The sequence below is a fragment of the Nicotiana tabacum genome, chromosome 19 (genome assembly GCF_000715075.1).
Source record: "Nicotiana tabacum cultivar K326 chromosome 19, ASM71507v2, whole genome shotgun sequence".
Taxonomy (NCBI): domain Eukaryota; kingdom Viridiplantae; phylum Streptophyta; class Magnoliopsida; order Solanales; family Solanaceae; genus Nicotiana; species Nicotiana tabacum.
The window spans coordinates 68,112,512-68,128,566 of NC_134098.1; the positions used below are offsets into that span (position 1 = coordinate 68,112,512).

Sequence of the window (16,055 nt, forward strand, 5' to 3'; positions counted from 1 at the left end):
CTTTGGATTTTAATATACAGGTCTAAACCTCTCACCACAATGGTAACCTTTATTTATTAAAAAAGAAAGTTCACACTTTAGTCAACTTGTACAAGCTCGACTTATCTTAAAATGATACAATTCGACGACTCCAATTTAAATATAAAACATATTAAGTTAGATAATAAGGTACTAAACACTTATATTTGTTATACAACAAAAAAACCCAAGTCCTCCTTCGTTTCTTCTTTTTGGCCAAATACCAGATTTTGCTTAGACCATAATAGTTTAAATGGAAAAGGTCCAAATACCCCCCCGAACTTTACAATGGTTTAAATTAGGATAAACAAGTAAACAACCAAGGAACCAGTAAAATAACTAGCATGCCTTCTCTAGAGATTTCTACTTAAGCATGCAATTTATTCAACATTCGCCAAAGGACCGATTTCTTCATTTTTCTTGACGCCATTATACTTATATTCGATGTAATGCAAGTCCGGCAATAGGATAGGTAAAATAGATTCCAACAAACAGTGAAACTTCTAACGGATAACGACAAAGAAATTGCAACAAAATGTGAATTTTAGTCAATAACCAACTATAACGCAAACGTGAACATATGTTTATATAATTCAACATACCCATTTAGAATAACCAAATTAGCACGTTATTTCGTCAGCTTTAGACCATATGTGAAAAGAGCACATTCGATAAAATCCAAACATGGATGTGATTAAGTTGCTAACGCTTCACGGCTTGAGGTTTGGAACTCAACATGAATGGAAAGCCTAACAAATGCGTTCAAAAAGGGTATCTTTCTTGAAAAAGAAAGAGTTCTTCCTAGCAATGATAAGACATATATTAACAGAATAATGCCATCTCGGAGTTACAAGCACACGTCTACATCTATTTTGTGTAAATAATAATGAAGAGAGACCTAGATACAGAAACAGCATATATGTTAGAGAGGATTACACGGACTAAGCGAATAGTCCGTGTAGGCGAGGATTACACGGACCATATTGGTCAGGGATAAATTTTCTGGTTTTGGATTAAACCTATTAGGCGAGAAATAATATACTCAAATTAGACATATGAGGTTTGCCTGTTAAATGACACACTTAAACTGATGAAGAAAATTCATTCTGGCCTGTCAAAGCAGGTCAATGAAAAATCAAAAACTTAATAGTCAAACATGGAGCAATGAATAGACAAAGAGATACTTGGTTTATAAACTTATTCTTTTAGACATAAGAGTATGCCCATGTTTAATTGAAGAGCCAACTCACGCGAGATCCTCGAAAAATTATTCTTCTGCGACTAAACTTATTTCACCTTTCTCCAGCAAGTCATAAAATGACCTAACTTTTCGTTGCTCATTCCAGTGGTGCATCTTCCATAAGCTACCAGCAGCCAAACCAAGTACAGTTGCAATAACTATTTCCTTCACCACACTAGGGCCTTTCAATGTGGCATGTGCAATCCTATGGCCAGCCATTTGATGCTGAACTTGGTAAGTTTCTGCAAAATCACAGCAGGGTATAGTTCAACTCACCCATATTAATTTACACATAAAACCAACAGTCCACTAAATGGTGGTAAAGGACGCATGAAATGTAGTTAGAAGCGAGTTATACACAACCATACAACAAACTAATGAAGCGACTACATTGAAACAAACAATAACGAACTTGAAGAATGACTGACTCAAAGAATTACCCAAAACATTGAGCTGATGGCAATTATGCTTGAGGTAATAATAATGAAAGATGAACCAACAGGAGCTCAGCTTAGCAATGGAGGTAAAACTAAGTCTGACCAAAAAGCTGGGGGGTCCAGAGTACCTACTCATACAATTTAAAGTTGCTCCATCCACTGCAACTCCCAACAAGTTTGCCCATCCACAATGGACACTCTCTTTTTTCCCTTCCTTGGACATGGGTTTATTCATTGGGGCTTCGAATAGCACTAACATGAAATTTGAATTGACCATAGCTTGCAGTTCCATCATGATATCATTCTTCCTCTTCCTATCTCCCTCCACTATCCCTGAATTCCATATTTCCCTCTACAAATTTTAATTGCTCTCTAACCAAAATATTTTCTTATTTATTATTCTCTTTTGAATCCAACATTTGTAAACTGCAGCAACATAAAGCAATAATTCCCATCCCACTTCGGTCTACACCTGCTTTACTTTTATCTTTATCCCTAATAGTTACTAGCTCTTTTATACCCTTTTTCTTTGTGTGGGTGGCTTAAATAATTCTTACCAAGTACAAAGCACACATAAAGAGAGGAATTTCCTCTACCTCACAGCAACTGCTTTCTAAATAGTTGGCTTATGTTTTAATTATGTTTTCACCCTAAGGTAGCTAAACATCAAGCGTACAGTTTATATCCTATCATAGCTGCTATTTCATCCAATTTATTCAACTCAAACTGCAGCAAAATTATTCAAAAATCCAGATCGGAAAGTAAGTCTTTCAAGTCAAGCATAAAAAATATATAAATAAAAAGCATTGTTCTCACTGGATCTGAGTTCGGGCTGATAAATAAAATCAACTACAGCAGATTCTATCAGATCCATGAGAAATGAAACAAAAATAAGGGGAAAAAAATATCAACTGAAAATAGAGACGTTGATCCTAACAACTTTGCTGAATAAAATTGCAGATCAGAAAACTAGTACAGGAAAAATTTGAGAAACGTTGAAGATTGAAAATTCGATTGTCTTAAAAAGTAAAAGCTAGGGTTTGTACCTGAGAGGAAAGAGCTCGGATGAGGACGATGCGGTAGAGAAGAGAAATGTAGGAGTATTATTTGTTTGTTTTTTTAGGCCTACACCAATAGACCATGTTCACGGGACCACTTACGAGTTACGAGTATCTAGGACTTACTTGGTTCCCTGTCCGAAATGGGCCAATCTGCGATATTATCGTGGCCCAAGTACTAGTATACGACTAATCTTTAAGGAGTCGTTTGGTTGAACAAGTTATACCGACATTATACTCATACAATTATAATACGGTAATAAATAATAATAAAATTATTTAATAAATATTATATACGGGTAAATTCAGGGATAAAGTTATCCCCGATTTTCCCGTGAAGGAGCAGGAGATGATGCGGTTCGACGATGCCTGGGGTAAAGCCGAGGGTGCCCACAGATCGAAACCTAAGGGAACGAATGACACGTTAAGAATCGGGCATGGCCAAACACATGGAGAATCGAGCTGAAGCAAAACATGGAATCGAAGACGGTTAGAGAAGATGGACGAGGGGCCAGAATATCCGCCAACAACCAGATATTACGGCGCGGGATCATGCCCGATATCAACTGCATATCGTGTTTTGCTAGGAGAAAGGGATTTTTATCTTATTTAGACTTGTAATAGGATTGAAACTCCCCTAGTATATAAATGGAAGAACCTTTTTATTTTTTCACTACTGTTGGCACGCATATCAAAGCAATACAGTTTATTTTTGTCTTCTAGCTACTGTTCAAAGTGTTCTTCAGCTGTTCATTTCTTTCGTTGCAATCGAGCTCATCTCGAGGGCTCGTTCGGAACCGATTTCAGCATTCAAACTTAAATTCATGCTTAATCGTTCCATCATATTTGGTTGATCGCCTTGCTTTCCTTTAATTTAATTATTTATTGTTCTTAGATCATTCATATTAAATTAAATCACGTGTCCTTTAAACCGCGTACAAATTTAATTGTTACTCATTTTAGGGGTAAAAAAATATATTTTTATTAATATTTTTTTGGTTCAATATACTAAAAAAATGATATATGGGTATACGACTAATTCTTTAAGATAGTGTATCTAAGGTTGGATTCCCCCTAATTAAAAGTAGAAATTTTTTAATGAGTTATAGCAGTATATAGGGTGAATATATGATATGACACGTGGTCATCTAAAGGAAAGACACGTGGAACCCTAGACAAGGATGGCTGAAGACCGAATGCAGCCATTCCGCTTGTCACCGGAAGGGATAACGTTCATAAAGGTGTATTAATTGTTCTGCGCCCGGTAGCATTTAATAAGGAATATTCTGCAGCATTAAGAGCGACGACCCGTTATAGAGAATTTGGCATTTATATTCACCGTTATATCTTCATCAATGACCCTCATAATTGACATTAAATGAGGGCACGATCCTAGGACCTCCTTCTCTAGGCACAGCTATAAATAATGAGCCCAGTTATCATTAAAGAACATGAATTTTCTAGCAAAACTTACACCACATTCTATACAATCTCACAGACGAGATCTAATTCCTCCCGGTGTTCCCGCAAATCAAACAACGCAGAGAGTCGACAATAATACTCTCAGGAGTGAAGTTGGCTCCGACGGGGCTAGGGGGAGCAGATCCGATCTCAACAACGAGAACGACCCAATCAAGAATGAACTTTTACGGTTTACGAGGGAAGTAAATGCATGCATGGACCAAATCTTGGGTGCGCCACCAGTATTGAAAGGCTCGGACTCGAAGAAGTATACTCAATTACCGTACAAGCCGAGTGCGACACCAGAACTAATTCCAAAGCGGTTCAAAATGCTTGAAGTGCCAAAGTATGACGGGACTTCAGACCCACAGGAGCATATTACCACCTACACATCGGTGGTAAAAGGAAATGATGTAGCTCCTCACGAAATTAAATTTGTGTTCCTAAAGAAATTTGGAGAAATTCTCAGAGGGGAACTCTAACGTGGTATTCATTATTACCCGAGCATTCCATAGATTCCTTTGAGATGCTCGTGGATTCTTTCATCAACGCTCATGCCGGGGCTAGAAAAGTACAAGCCCGAAAGGCCGACATATTTAGGGTCACACAGGGAGAATCTAAATTATTATGAGAGTTCGATACCCGATACCAGAAAGAAAGAATGTTACTCCGGCTATCCCGGATGAATGGGCAGCTGAATCATTCACCAAAGGACTGAATCTGAGATGCTCAGACGCTTCCCGAAAGCTGAAGGAGAGACTGCTTGAGTTTCAAGCAACAACTTGGGCAGATATCCACAACCGGTACGAGTCAAAGATAAGGATCGAAGATGACCAAGTCAGTTCTACATCATCGGCCAAAGGACGAGAAAAGATCAGAGAAAAATCAAAGGATGACTACGACGCGGACATACGGACTTTGAGGGGCCGATTTTCTCCTTACGAGCGGACCGAATATCGTGGCAGAAACTTCTGGGCAGCAAACAAACTCACTGTTGACAGAGGGATTGATCGTGGTCGAAACAATAGATCACTTCATGATAAAGAGACGTCGGTGTCTCAGGATCCTTCTTACCCCAAGTTATCCGAATATAACTTCAATGTCGGTATAGTGGAGTTGGTGTCGGCCATGAGAAATATTAAAGAGGCATTATTCTCGGGACCTATAAGATCTGATTCTGGCCAAAAGGATCCCAACTTATGGTATGAATACCATGAGACGAACGGCCACCGAACAGGGGACTGCCGACACCTCCGGGAAGAGGTGGCAACACTATTGAAGAATGGTCATCTCATAGAATTCTTGAGTGACCGAGCTAAGAACAATAATGGTCGTAACAGAGACAACGCGGAACCTTTGAAAGCTGGAGAATAATCCCCACGCCAAACGATAAATATAATCTTCGGAGGGAATGAGATTAACGGGGTCACCTTTTCAGCAGTAAAGAGGACGAAAGTATCAATAACTCATAGTAAAAGACTCCGAGAAGGCGATATCACTTTCACGGAGGAGGACGCAGACAGATTGTTGTTACCACACAATGATGCACTGGTAATTTCTTTAAATATATTGGATTTTAAAATTAAACATGTTCTAGTGGATCCAAGAAGTTCGGATAATATCTTACAATGGAGAGTATTGGAGCAAGCTAAACTCACCGAAAGCATTATTCCGGCAACAAAGCTCCTCGCTGGATTCAATCTTGCGAGCGTGACACCCCGGGAGAGATTTTGCTGCTCACAAATGCTGAAGGAGTAATGAAAACAACTCTTTTCGAAGTAGTGGATGATGACATGGGATACAATATCATCCTGCGAAGGCTATGGTTACACGAGATGAAAGTTGTACCCTCAACATATCACCAATTGTTGAAGTTTCCAACGCCCGAAGGAATCAAGCAGATAAGAGGTGATCAACCGGCAACAAGGGAGATGAATGCAATTTTGGTTTCCAGTAGCAAGGGGAAGGAGCACACGGTATAGCAACTACAGGAACCGACATCTACTCTCGAGCTAGAAGAAGTTAGCTCGGGAGCAGAGTCGTCAGAACATTATCAGGTGCCGAGATATTTCCAAGTTCCAGAAGAGATGGACGCAACGAAGTCCATGGCGGAGGAACTGGAGCAAGTTGCATTGTTCGAAGAATTCCTAGAAAGAAAATTCTATTTAGGGACAGGATTGCACCCGGAGCTCAGGTCTGGTTTTATTGAATTCCTTAAATTTAATGCCGGTTGTTTTGCATGGTCGCACGAGGATATGATAGGTATCCCGACGGATATAGCCGTGCACAAGCTGAGTTTGGATCCGAGAGGTAAGATATCTGGACTGGCTAGCCAATGTAGTAGTAGTTCCTTAAAAAATAATAAATTTTGCATATGTGTAGACTATAAAGACATTAATAAGGCGTGCCCGAAATACTCATTCCCACTACCAAATATCAATCAAATGATTGATGCCACGACCGGGCAACGAGTTAATAAGTTTCCTCGATGCTTTTTTCTGGTACAACCAAATCAAGATGAACCCCGGAAGATCAGGAAAAGACTTCGTTTATAACACATTTTGGTACATATTGTTACAATGTGATGCCCTTCGGGTTGAAAAATGCCGGAGTCACTTATCAACGGCTCGTAAATAAGATGTTTGAAAAGCAAATAGGAAAGAGTATAGAGGTTTATATAGACGATATGCTCGTTAAGTTTTTGAATGCAGGTGACCACCTTAAGCATTTACAAGAAACATTCGACATCCTAAGAAAGCACAACATGAAACTTAATCCTGAGAAGTTCGCGTTCGGGGTCAGCTCTGGTAAGTTTCTAGGATTTCTGGTCTCACAAAGGGGAATTGAGGTAAACCCCAACGAAATCAAGGCCATAGAGGATATCCCGTATCAATTGTCGACGTAAAGGAAGTCCAAAGGCTCATAAGAAGATTAGCAGCTTTGAGTAGGTTTATTTCCCAGTCGTCGGAAAAATTTATCGCTTCTTCACACAACTCAAAAAGAAAAATAATTTTGATGGATACCGGAGTGCCAGCAGGATCTGAGGGACCTAAAGAAATACATATCAAGCCCTCCATTTCTCTCAAATCCAAAAGAAGGAAAAAACATTGCCAGTCTACCTCGCGATTTCAGAAGTTGCGATAAGTGCGGTTTTAGTCCGAGAGGACGAAGGTACGCAATTTTCCATTTATTACGTTAGCAAAATTTTAACGGGAGTAGAAACTCGCTACCCACATTTAAAAAAACTAGCCTTAGCTCTCGTAGTGGCCGCTCGGAAGCTGAGGCCCTATTTCCAATGCCACCCGATAGTTGTGGTGAGTACTTTCCCTTTGCGGAACATCCTCCATAAATCTGAGCTCTCGGGAAGATTGGCCAAATAGGCCGTCGAAATGAGTGAGTTTGACATAGAATATAAACTAAGGACTGCAATTAAGTCACAAGTCTTGGCTGATTTCGTGGCCGATTTTAGTCTGGTACTACTGCCTCTGGCAACCAAGGAGGCAGTAATGGTGTCAGAATCGACATCCTGGGTTTGGACCTTATTTACGGACGGATATTCCAACGTAAAAGGGCATGGACTTGGAATAGTCTTAATCACGCCTTCGGGGGAAACCTTAAGGCAAGCCATTAGAACGATCCCTTTAACTAACAATGAAGCAGAGTACGAATCTTTGATTATAGGGCTCGAATTAGCTCGGGGACTTGATTCCGAGGTTATCGAAATCAAATGTGACTCGCAGCTAGTGGTAAATCAGGTCTACGGGATCTTTGATACCAAATTAGAACGTATGCAACAATACGTGGTAAAGGTCCAGGCTCTTTTGGCACGATTTCGGGAATGGTCAGTTACTCATATCTCGAGGAGGATAACGCAGAAGCAGATGCATTAGCAAACTTAGGATCGTCAAAGGAAATAAAGGGATCAAAGTCCGGGACGGTAGTGCAACTGATGAACTCAGTCCCGGATACAGATGGTTACTATGAGGTAAATTTGACTAGTCTGGTCTGGGACTGGAGAAATGAAATAATCAACTATCTCGAGTACGGGAAGTTGCCCGAAAACCCCAAAGCATCACGGGCGTTACGCATCAAAGCTGCACGTTATAGCTTCAAGAGAGGCCAATTATATAGAAAATCCTTCCAAGGCCCGTTGGTCCGGTGCTTAGGAGCGGCATAAGCTAATTATATCATGAGAGAAGTCCACGAAGGGATATGCAGCAATCACTGGGCGCAGATTCTTTGGTGCTGAAGTTGGTACGGGCAAGATATTATTGGCATCGCATGGAACAAGATGCCAAAGACTTAGTACCAAAATATGATAAGTGCCAACGCTACGCACCATTAGAACACCAACTGGCAGAACCCTTACATTCGGTTCTGTCCCCATGGTCGTTCGTGAAATGGGGGATGGACATCGTCGGACCGCTGTCACCAGCTCCCGAAAAGGTAAGGTTTCTTTTAATTCTGACTAACTATTTTTCTAAATGGGTAGAAGCAGGTCCTTATCAGAAGATCAGATAACGCGAAGTGGTGGATTTTCTATGGAAAAATATAATTTACAGGTTCGGAATACCAAAAGAGATAGCATGCGATAATGGGCCACAGTTTATTAATACAAAAGTTACAAAGTTCCTCGAAGATTTGAAGATAAAGAGAATCACATCTTCTCTTTATCATACGAGCGCAAACGGTCAAGCGGAGTCAACAAACAAAGTGATTATTCAAAACCTCAAGAAAAGGTTGGAAGCAGCAAAAGGCAAATGGCCCGAAGAATAGCCCGGAGTTCTATGGGCCTACCGAACAACGACCAAATCGAGCACAAGAGAAACTCCTTTTTTCCCTTGTGTACGGTGTTGAAGCCCTAATCCCGGTGGAAGTGAGCCAACCCACTTTGAGATATTTTCGGGCAGATGAAGAATCGAACAACGAAGCAATGTTAATCAACTTGGAACTGCTCGAGGAACGCAAGGACTTGGCGCGTGTAAGAATGGTAGCTCAAAAGCAGAGAATAGAGCGATATTATAATCGAAGAGCCAACCTCCGTTATTTCAAAGTAGGAGATTTGGTTATGAGGAAAGTAACCCAAAATACCAGGGAGCTCAACCCGGGGAAGCTAGGTCCAACGTGGGAAGATCCCTATCGAATTTCAGCTATCAGTAGGAAAAGTTCATACGAGCTGGAGAACCAGAATGGAGACAAGTTACCTAGCAACTGGAACGTGGCACACCTCAAAAGATATTATTACTGATGAACATTACTCAAGCGGAAAGTATGTACGCACTTTTTTCCCCTTCGTTTAGTTTTTGTCCCAATTGGGTTTTTCTGGCAAGGTTTTTAATGATGCAGCAATAGAAAGCATACTACGAAGACAACAACAATAAGACCTTTGATAGCAAGGCAAACAAACAATCTTCCACTCGGGGATGGTTAGATAATCCTTGGTTCGATAGCAAATTCCCACTGGGAAGTTAAGTTTGCTACCGAACAGAAGTTACCCGACCGTTTACGAGCACAAACTGCTAGAGTATTGTTAGATATTCTTTCGCTCGATAGCATGAATTCCTAAGGGAAAGTAAGGTATGTTGCCGAGTTAAGGATTATCTAGCAATTCATTGGTGGGATCTTTGAAGACACAAGACTTCTAGTGTTCCAATTCGCATTCTTCGCATTCGAACACTGGGGGGGAATGATATGAGGATACGACAACATTGACTGCCACATCAACCGAGAAACAAAAATCCGGAAACCAAATACATCATCGAGACTGGGGACTGCGCAGCCAGCCCCGTAGAAACAAGTTGTACAAGATAGCCACAAGTAATGGCCATTTTTTTAGCATAATAAATGCTAGCCACAAGTAATGGTAATTTCTTAGCATAATAAATGCTTGTGTACTTTTGGAAATAGAATGAATTATATGAAAAGAAATCCTTTTATTTTTATCTTTTTTCTTGTCTGAACGATGAACTAACTTTGTCATTTGAAAGTTAAACAAGTACTTCAAATGTTAGTGCCATAATGAACATGAGACGTCCTCTTCAAAAGCACTGTAAACATAAAAGGGCCATCTCTTATGAAAACCCTCATGTTAAATAGTTGGTTTTGGAAGAATTTATGCCCGAAATCAAAATGCCTTCGAGGAAAAATACACCCGAAGACATACACGAAAGGATGCAAAAAGTAAACTTGCGAAAATACTTATAGAAACCCTCACGTTAAAGGGATAATGCTCAGAACCAAAGTGCTTCGAGGATAATGCATCCGAGACTACACACAGTAAAGCGCGTACAGAAAAAAGTTCATAGAATTCTTAAGCAAATACAAAGGTTAAAGTCTTGCATGGATGTTTAAACGAAAGTAAGACTCAAACAATACTTGAGTAAAAATATGTCTTTATTTACAAGAACGTGCCAAAACGATAAAAGTACAAAATGGGAAAAAGAAAAGAAAAGCTAAACTACAGTGCCTCAGGAACCAGGAGGAAAAGAAGTGTTCGCATCCCCGGGAGAAGTAGGTGGGTCCACCGGTGGCTCAACATTTTCATTAGTTTGGCCTTCGGCATCATCATCTTTCGATTCTTCTTCAGTTCCTGAAAACTCAGAACTAGAAGGGCCAGGTACATCAGAACTCGATGGGAGTCCACTTTAAGCCGCTAACTCAAGCTCGCGTGCCTTTAACAATTTTGGCATCAAAGTCAATGACACCATCTTTGGCCTCTTCCATGGTTTTTCTCCTCATGTTGTACATTGCGTAAGTGTTTTCAACAACGAGGGAAGTTTCTCGGCCTTTGAGCCTCTTGGCGCTTAAGTTGAACTAAAGAGCCTATTATGCTCGACAGTTTTCCTGTACTTCTCTCTAGCTGGACGTGTTTCACCCCCACAACAGCAAGCTCTTCAATTTTGGAGTTCAAGGCTGCCTCTAAGTTAATCACTTTTTCAGCGAAGGCAGCCTTGCGCTCGGTTGCAACAAGAATGTCGTCCTAGACTTTAGGCCATTTGGCCTTGGCTTCATCAAATCTAACCCTCAACGGGCCAATTTCTTGGCTAAGGGTTACCACTTCTTGCTCGCTTTGCTACAAACGAGCCTCCAAAACAATGACCTTAGTAGCTTTGGTTTCCAGTTCCGAGAGGCGGAGAACAGTTCGGTCCCGTTCCACCAAAAGATTATTTCGTTCAGAAGTAAGTTCCTCCTTCTCACGAATCAACCTCTGAAGGCCCTCACAAGGAAGAAAGTTGGCCTACAAAACAAGAAGAAGTAAAACTTAGAATACATTCATACAAAAGTAGAAGAAATAACGAAGGAAGAAATGAATGTACCGATGCGGCATTGTGCATGGCATTGTTTAACAAACACTCTCCGGAGAGTGCCTGAATCTTTTCCCAGTCTTTCTTTGCAGCCAAAGGCGTTAGATAATTAATAAGCTCTACCGGCCGGGATAACAAGTTACATCCGGTAGAGACCGAAAGAGTAACGTTCCTCCTCCTTTGTGGATCTTCAGAAGGGGCAGCATAATTTTGCCCCAAATTCCCATGAACTGGGGACTGTGGAAGAGGAACACCCTCTTCGTGGTAAGGTACGGCCGGTGGAGGCGATCCAACAACTGCTGGCGGAAGAGTGGATGAAGATAGAAATGATGTAGCAGTTGCTGGTATTGGTGAAGATGGAGATGAAGCTGATGGAGTTGAATAGTGAGAAATAGATGCATCAAATGCAGTGCTGGTTGTTGGATGCTCGCCAACCAAAGATGGCAAGGACCCCGTACTCAGCCCCACAGTACCAGGCAGAACAATTGGGGCCCAAAAATGGGAGTTGATATTATCTACCAAATCAAACTCTCCCCAAAGTGCTGAGGCATCGCCCTCGGTTGGTGTAACTCTCTCAACAGGTCAAACATCTTGTTGAGATGATGGGGATCATTGTCTTCTATGTAGAGAAGCTCCCTCATCACTAGCTTTTTCGTTATCATCAATCATCACAGTGTCTATAATTGGCCCGAAAGGAGGACCATTCACCATCGCCATCGGAGATGACTCAGGAGCATTAGTCTTTGCCCTCTTATTCTTTTCCCCGATCACGGAGGAACGTCTTCTCTTCGGTTGTTTATCCTCCGGCCGAGGACTCTGTAAAGAAATGTTTGCGCCCGAAACAGGCCCGGAGATATATGTTCGAGTAAGTGCCTCTTGAAACAGTCTGAGTGCATCAGTAGGATCAGCCAAGACGTACTCCTCAGGTGCAACAACAGAGCTCGCATGTAGACCTAATTTCGTGAACAAGTTAGAAGGGTTCGACCAAGTTCTCCATATACAAAAACAAAATGGAAACAAGGTAAGTTAAAATTACCATAATTTTTGGCCTTCCACCCATATTTAAGGGCCAATTCTTTCCACAAAAGAGTTTCGGGCGTCATGACATCCAAGATCTTCTAAACCCACCGGTCTAGACCTTCCACCACCGGTGGGATCCATCGAGTTGCTAAAACATACGAAGGGTGAAGAGTCGATAAGGCCATAGAAGAATATTTAGTGAAAGAAAATATATTAAATAAAGATCTTACGAGTGTGGTTCCAAGCGGCCAGAAAGGATGAAGCCATTATCGGAATGATATTATTGGTGGCAACTGCAACGAATCGTTCCGTCCACCCACGGTCGTTGTCATCATCCATGCTAGTCAACAGAGCATGGTGACCGCGTTTGCAGAGGTTTATCATACCCCCCGGAAAATTTTGGGGGAGTAGAGATTCATCATACGAGCTAATGTTAGCTCTTCTCCAGTCTCCTGGCACAGGCGTCGAAGGCAGGCGACCGTCCTCCATAATGAAGGACTTACCTATGCCAAGCACACCTGGTAGCGAAGGCAAAACTCCGCAATCATGGAATCAAGCTCTCCACTCAAAGAAAACACATCCAAAGTAAATGGATACATGTAAAAGTATGTAAAACCTTCCTTGAGAAGGGCCACTCGCTCCGATAGATCTGGAGCAATGATATCCAACTCATGACAGCGGCAGTCTTCCTTCATAACAGGAATACTGGAAGGACGAATGGAAGAAGGGTACCTACTAACAGCCCATGTGCGAGGGTTAGCAGCAGGAAATTTTTCTTCTAGTCCTTTGTGGTACTGAGTCTCCTTGGGATGATGGAACCCACCGTTGGAGGAGCAGAGTCCTCGGCTTTGTTCTTGTTCTTTGAAGAACCGACATGCTTGGAGAAAGAATCCATTGAATAAGAAGAAGGAAACGGTTTTTGTTTGAAGAGAATTAGAGAAAGGATGGAGAACAAATATGCAAATCACAAGTTCGAAAAATTATGAAGTGCAAAGGAAAAGAATGATGCGTATAAGTAAAATTTTGGCAGCTAAATTCATGGCCATGATTACCTCGATAATCGGCAAAAGTTGTGTTGAATCGTGGGATGACGCATTTTTGGGGCATTACATACGAAGAGAAGTGCGTCTAATCAACCGTCAGAAGCCTTCAGAGGGAGTTATAGTAATTCCCGCCAAAAGTGTGTTTCTATCAACTTCTTGATAACACAAAGTTATGTCACTGGAAAGCAGGGGGACTATCTGTATAGGATGAAATATGATATGACACGTGGTCATCTAAAGGAAAGACACATAGAACCCTAGATAGGGATGGCCAAAGACCGAACGCAGCTATTCCACTTGTCACCGGAAAGGATAATGTTCATAAAGGTGTATTAATTGCTCTGCGCCCGATAGCATTTAATAAGGAATATTCTGCAGCATTAAGAGCGATGGCCCGTTACAGAGAATTTGGCATTTATATTTACCGTTACATCTTCATCAATGACCCTCATAATTGACATTAAAGGAGGGCACGATCCTAGGACCTCCTTCTCTAGACACAACTATAAATAGTGAGCCCAGTTATCATTGTAAATGACACAAATTTTCTGAAAAAACTTACACCCCATTCTATACAAAGCTTAATACAATCTTACTTTTCCACTTTTTGATCTCGTCATTGCTGTGCCCGGAATTGTCATCTCAGCGGTTTCATCTACATTTTAAGGCTAAAGTATTGTACATTTCTTCAATTATTACATTATTTCATGATCAAATTAGTTCACTTATCTAGAAACCACGTATAAATTCAACTAGACTATTTTACGGGTAAACAAGCAGCACGCTTCAAATTCTGGCAGTATTTAAAATTTAGCAATGTGCTTCAAAATTCTACCAACATACTTAAAAATTCTGGCAGCATACTTTAAATTATCGGCAACAAAGTTATTTTTTTAAAGCTTTTCTTAACGGGTTGAAATATAAACAGTAACTGTCACGGGCCCATTTTATTACATTGGGTAGCGGCACCTGCTCGCCCGTGCGGCGCCTGCAGTTCCCATCGCTGCATGCCAGACTGTTTCCTTTCCCAGGATTCCAAGCACAATCTTCTGCCTGTTGCTGGGGCTCGCCTCAACTTGTGCCGCCTGTAAGATGTCTAGGCCCTTGGCCCTAGACATGTCGTGGCGCTTCATCTTAGGATCAGTATCCATGTGCGCCCTGGGGGATATTGGCTTAGGACATGTCTTGTCCTTAGCCCAAGACTGAGCATCGCTCCTGCATGCACAGCCCAATCCTCAAGCTTGACACTCGCCTAGTGCATCCGCAACTAGCTCGCGCCTCGCCCGAGTAAGGCAACCTTTAGCCCTTGGCCATTGTCATATGCGTCTTTCGTGCCATGCCCATACATTGCCCTCGCGACACGCTTTCATCCTGAATAGTGCAGTGTCGCCCCACCACTGCACTTTTAGGCCAACGAACCCTTGCTTGCATGGTTGAACCTAAGCCATGCTCACTAGTTGACACATGATGCCCCTATGACAGGTGCATCAAGTATCCAATCGGCACAGAGGTCTCCTTCCAACATTCGGCAGCCCGTGGAGCTGGCCGTCCCACACATCGAGCCTCCAGCACCACTTTGATGCCCAACGCTAGCCCGAAGGCGTTGCGCCATCCATAGAGTTCCCAAACTCGCATGGATACCTTTGACACTCCTTTAAGTCATCTAGGCAGGCCCTTGAGGTTGCCCCCAAGGTAGCTCGTTCAATACGGCTTGGTGGCAGCACGTATGGGGGAGGCTGGCCGGAGCTTTCATCACCTATACCCCCTTATATATGCTTAAAATAAAAAATGCCCAAGTTCCCCGAGTAGACAGTTCTACGTGAGACAATCAGAAGAGCCTTTTCTCACCAGTTCTTGGCTGAAATCACAACTCCAAAGTGCGAGTTGTGACATCCTCCCATACTCATAATGTCATCATCCCCGATGACACATTATGGCCTACGATATCCCGGAGTCTGCCCCCTCAGGTATGCCCATGTCGGCTCCCTTCGTCCTGTGGGTTGGACTTCCTCGAAGTCCTTTCTCAAAAGGAGTTGTGCCCCATGCACTTCTCCCCCAAGTATCTTCCAAGCGTGCCTCTGCACTTCACCTCCATTCGATGTTCGCTTGGAAAGTGCCTCCGCACTTGCACTCTCTGGTGTCTCACTTTGTAGTTGACCCACACTAGTCAACTACACCATGACCCTCACGGCCTTCATGTCCGTCTGAAGCTTTCCTTCACAGTTTAGCACATCAATGTGCTCTTTGGCGCGGCTCTAGTAGCTCAATCGCTCACATAGCCTTCAAACGCCTCTGGCATAGCTCCTGTAGCCTTTCGCTCCCGTAGCTTTTTCTTGCCTTCACTACCTTGAAGATGTGTTGGCTTCCGGACTCACTGATTCGCCCATATGCCTCTTGCATATGCAGGATCCTCCCACACTCAATGTGGAGGATACATCTTAGCACTGTCGTCCCACTCGGCATTCAGCCAACTC

General features: G+C 42.1%; 1 non-coding gene across 1 annotated transcript; it reads right to left on the reverse strand.

Annotated features, from left to right (window-relative positions):
- Positions 1-1,106: 1,106 nt before the first annotated feature.
- Positions 1,107-2,844, reverse strand: LOC107769804 (uncharacterized). Its single transcript, XR_012702735.1, has 2 exons — positions 2,742-2,844; positions 1,107-1,500 (listed from the first exon to the last, which is right to left on the reverse strand). It is a non-coding gene; the product is annotated as an uncharacterized LOC107769804 (transcript).
- Positions 2,845-16,055: the final 13,211 nt, after the last annotated feature.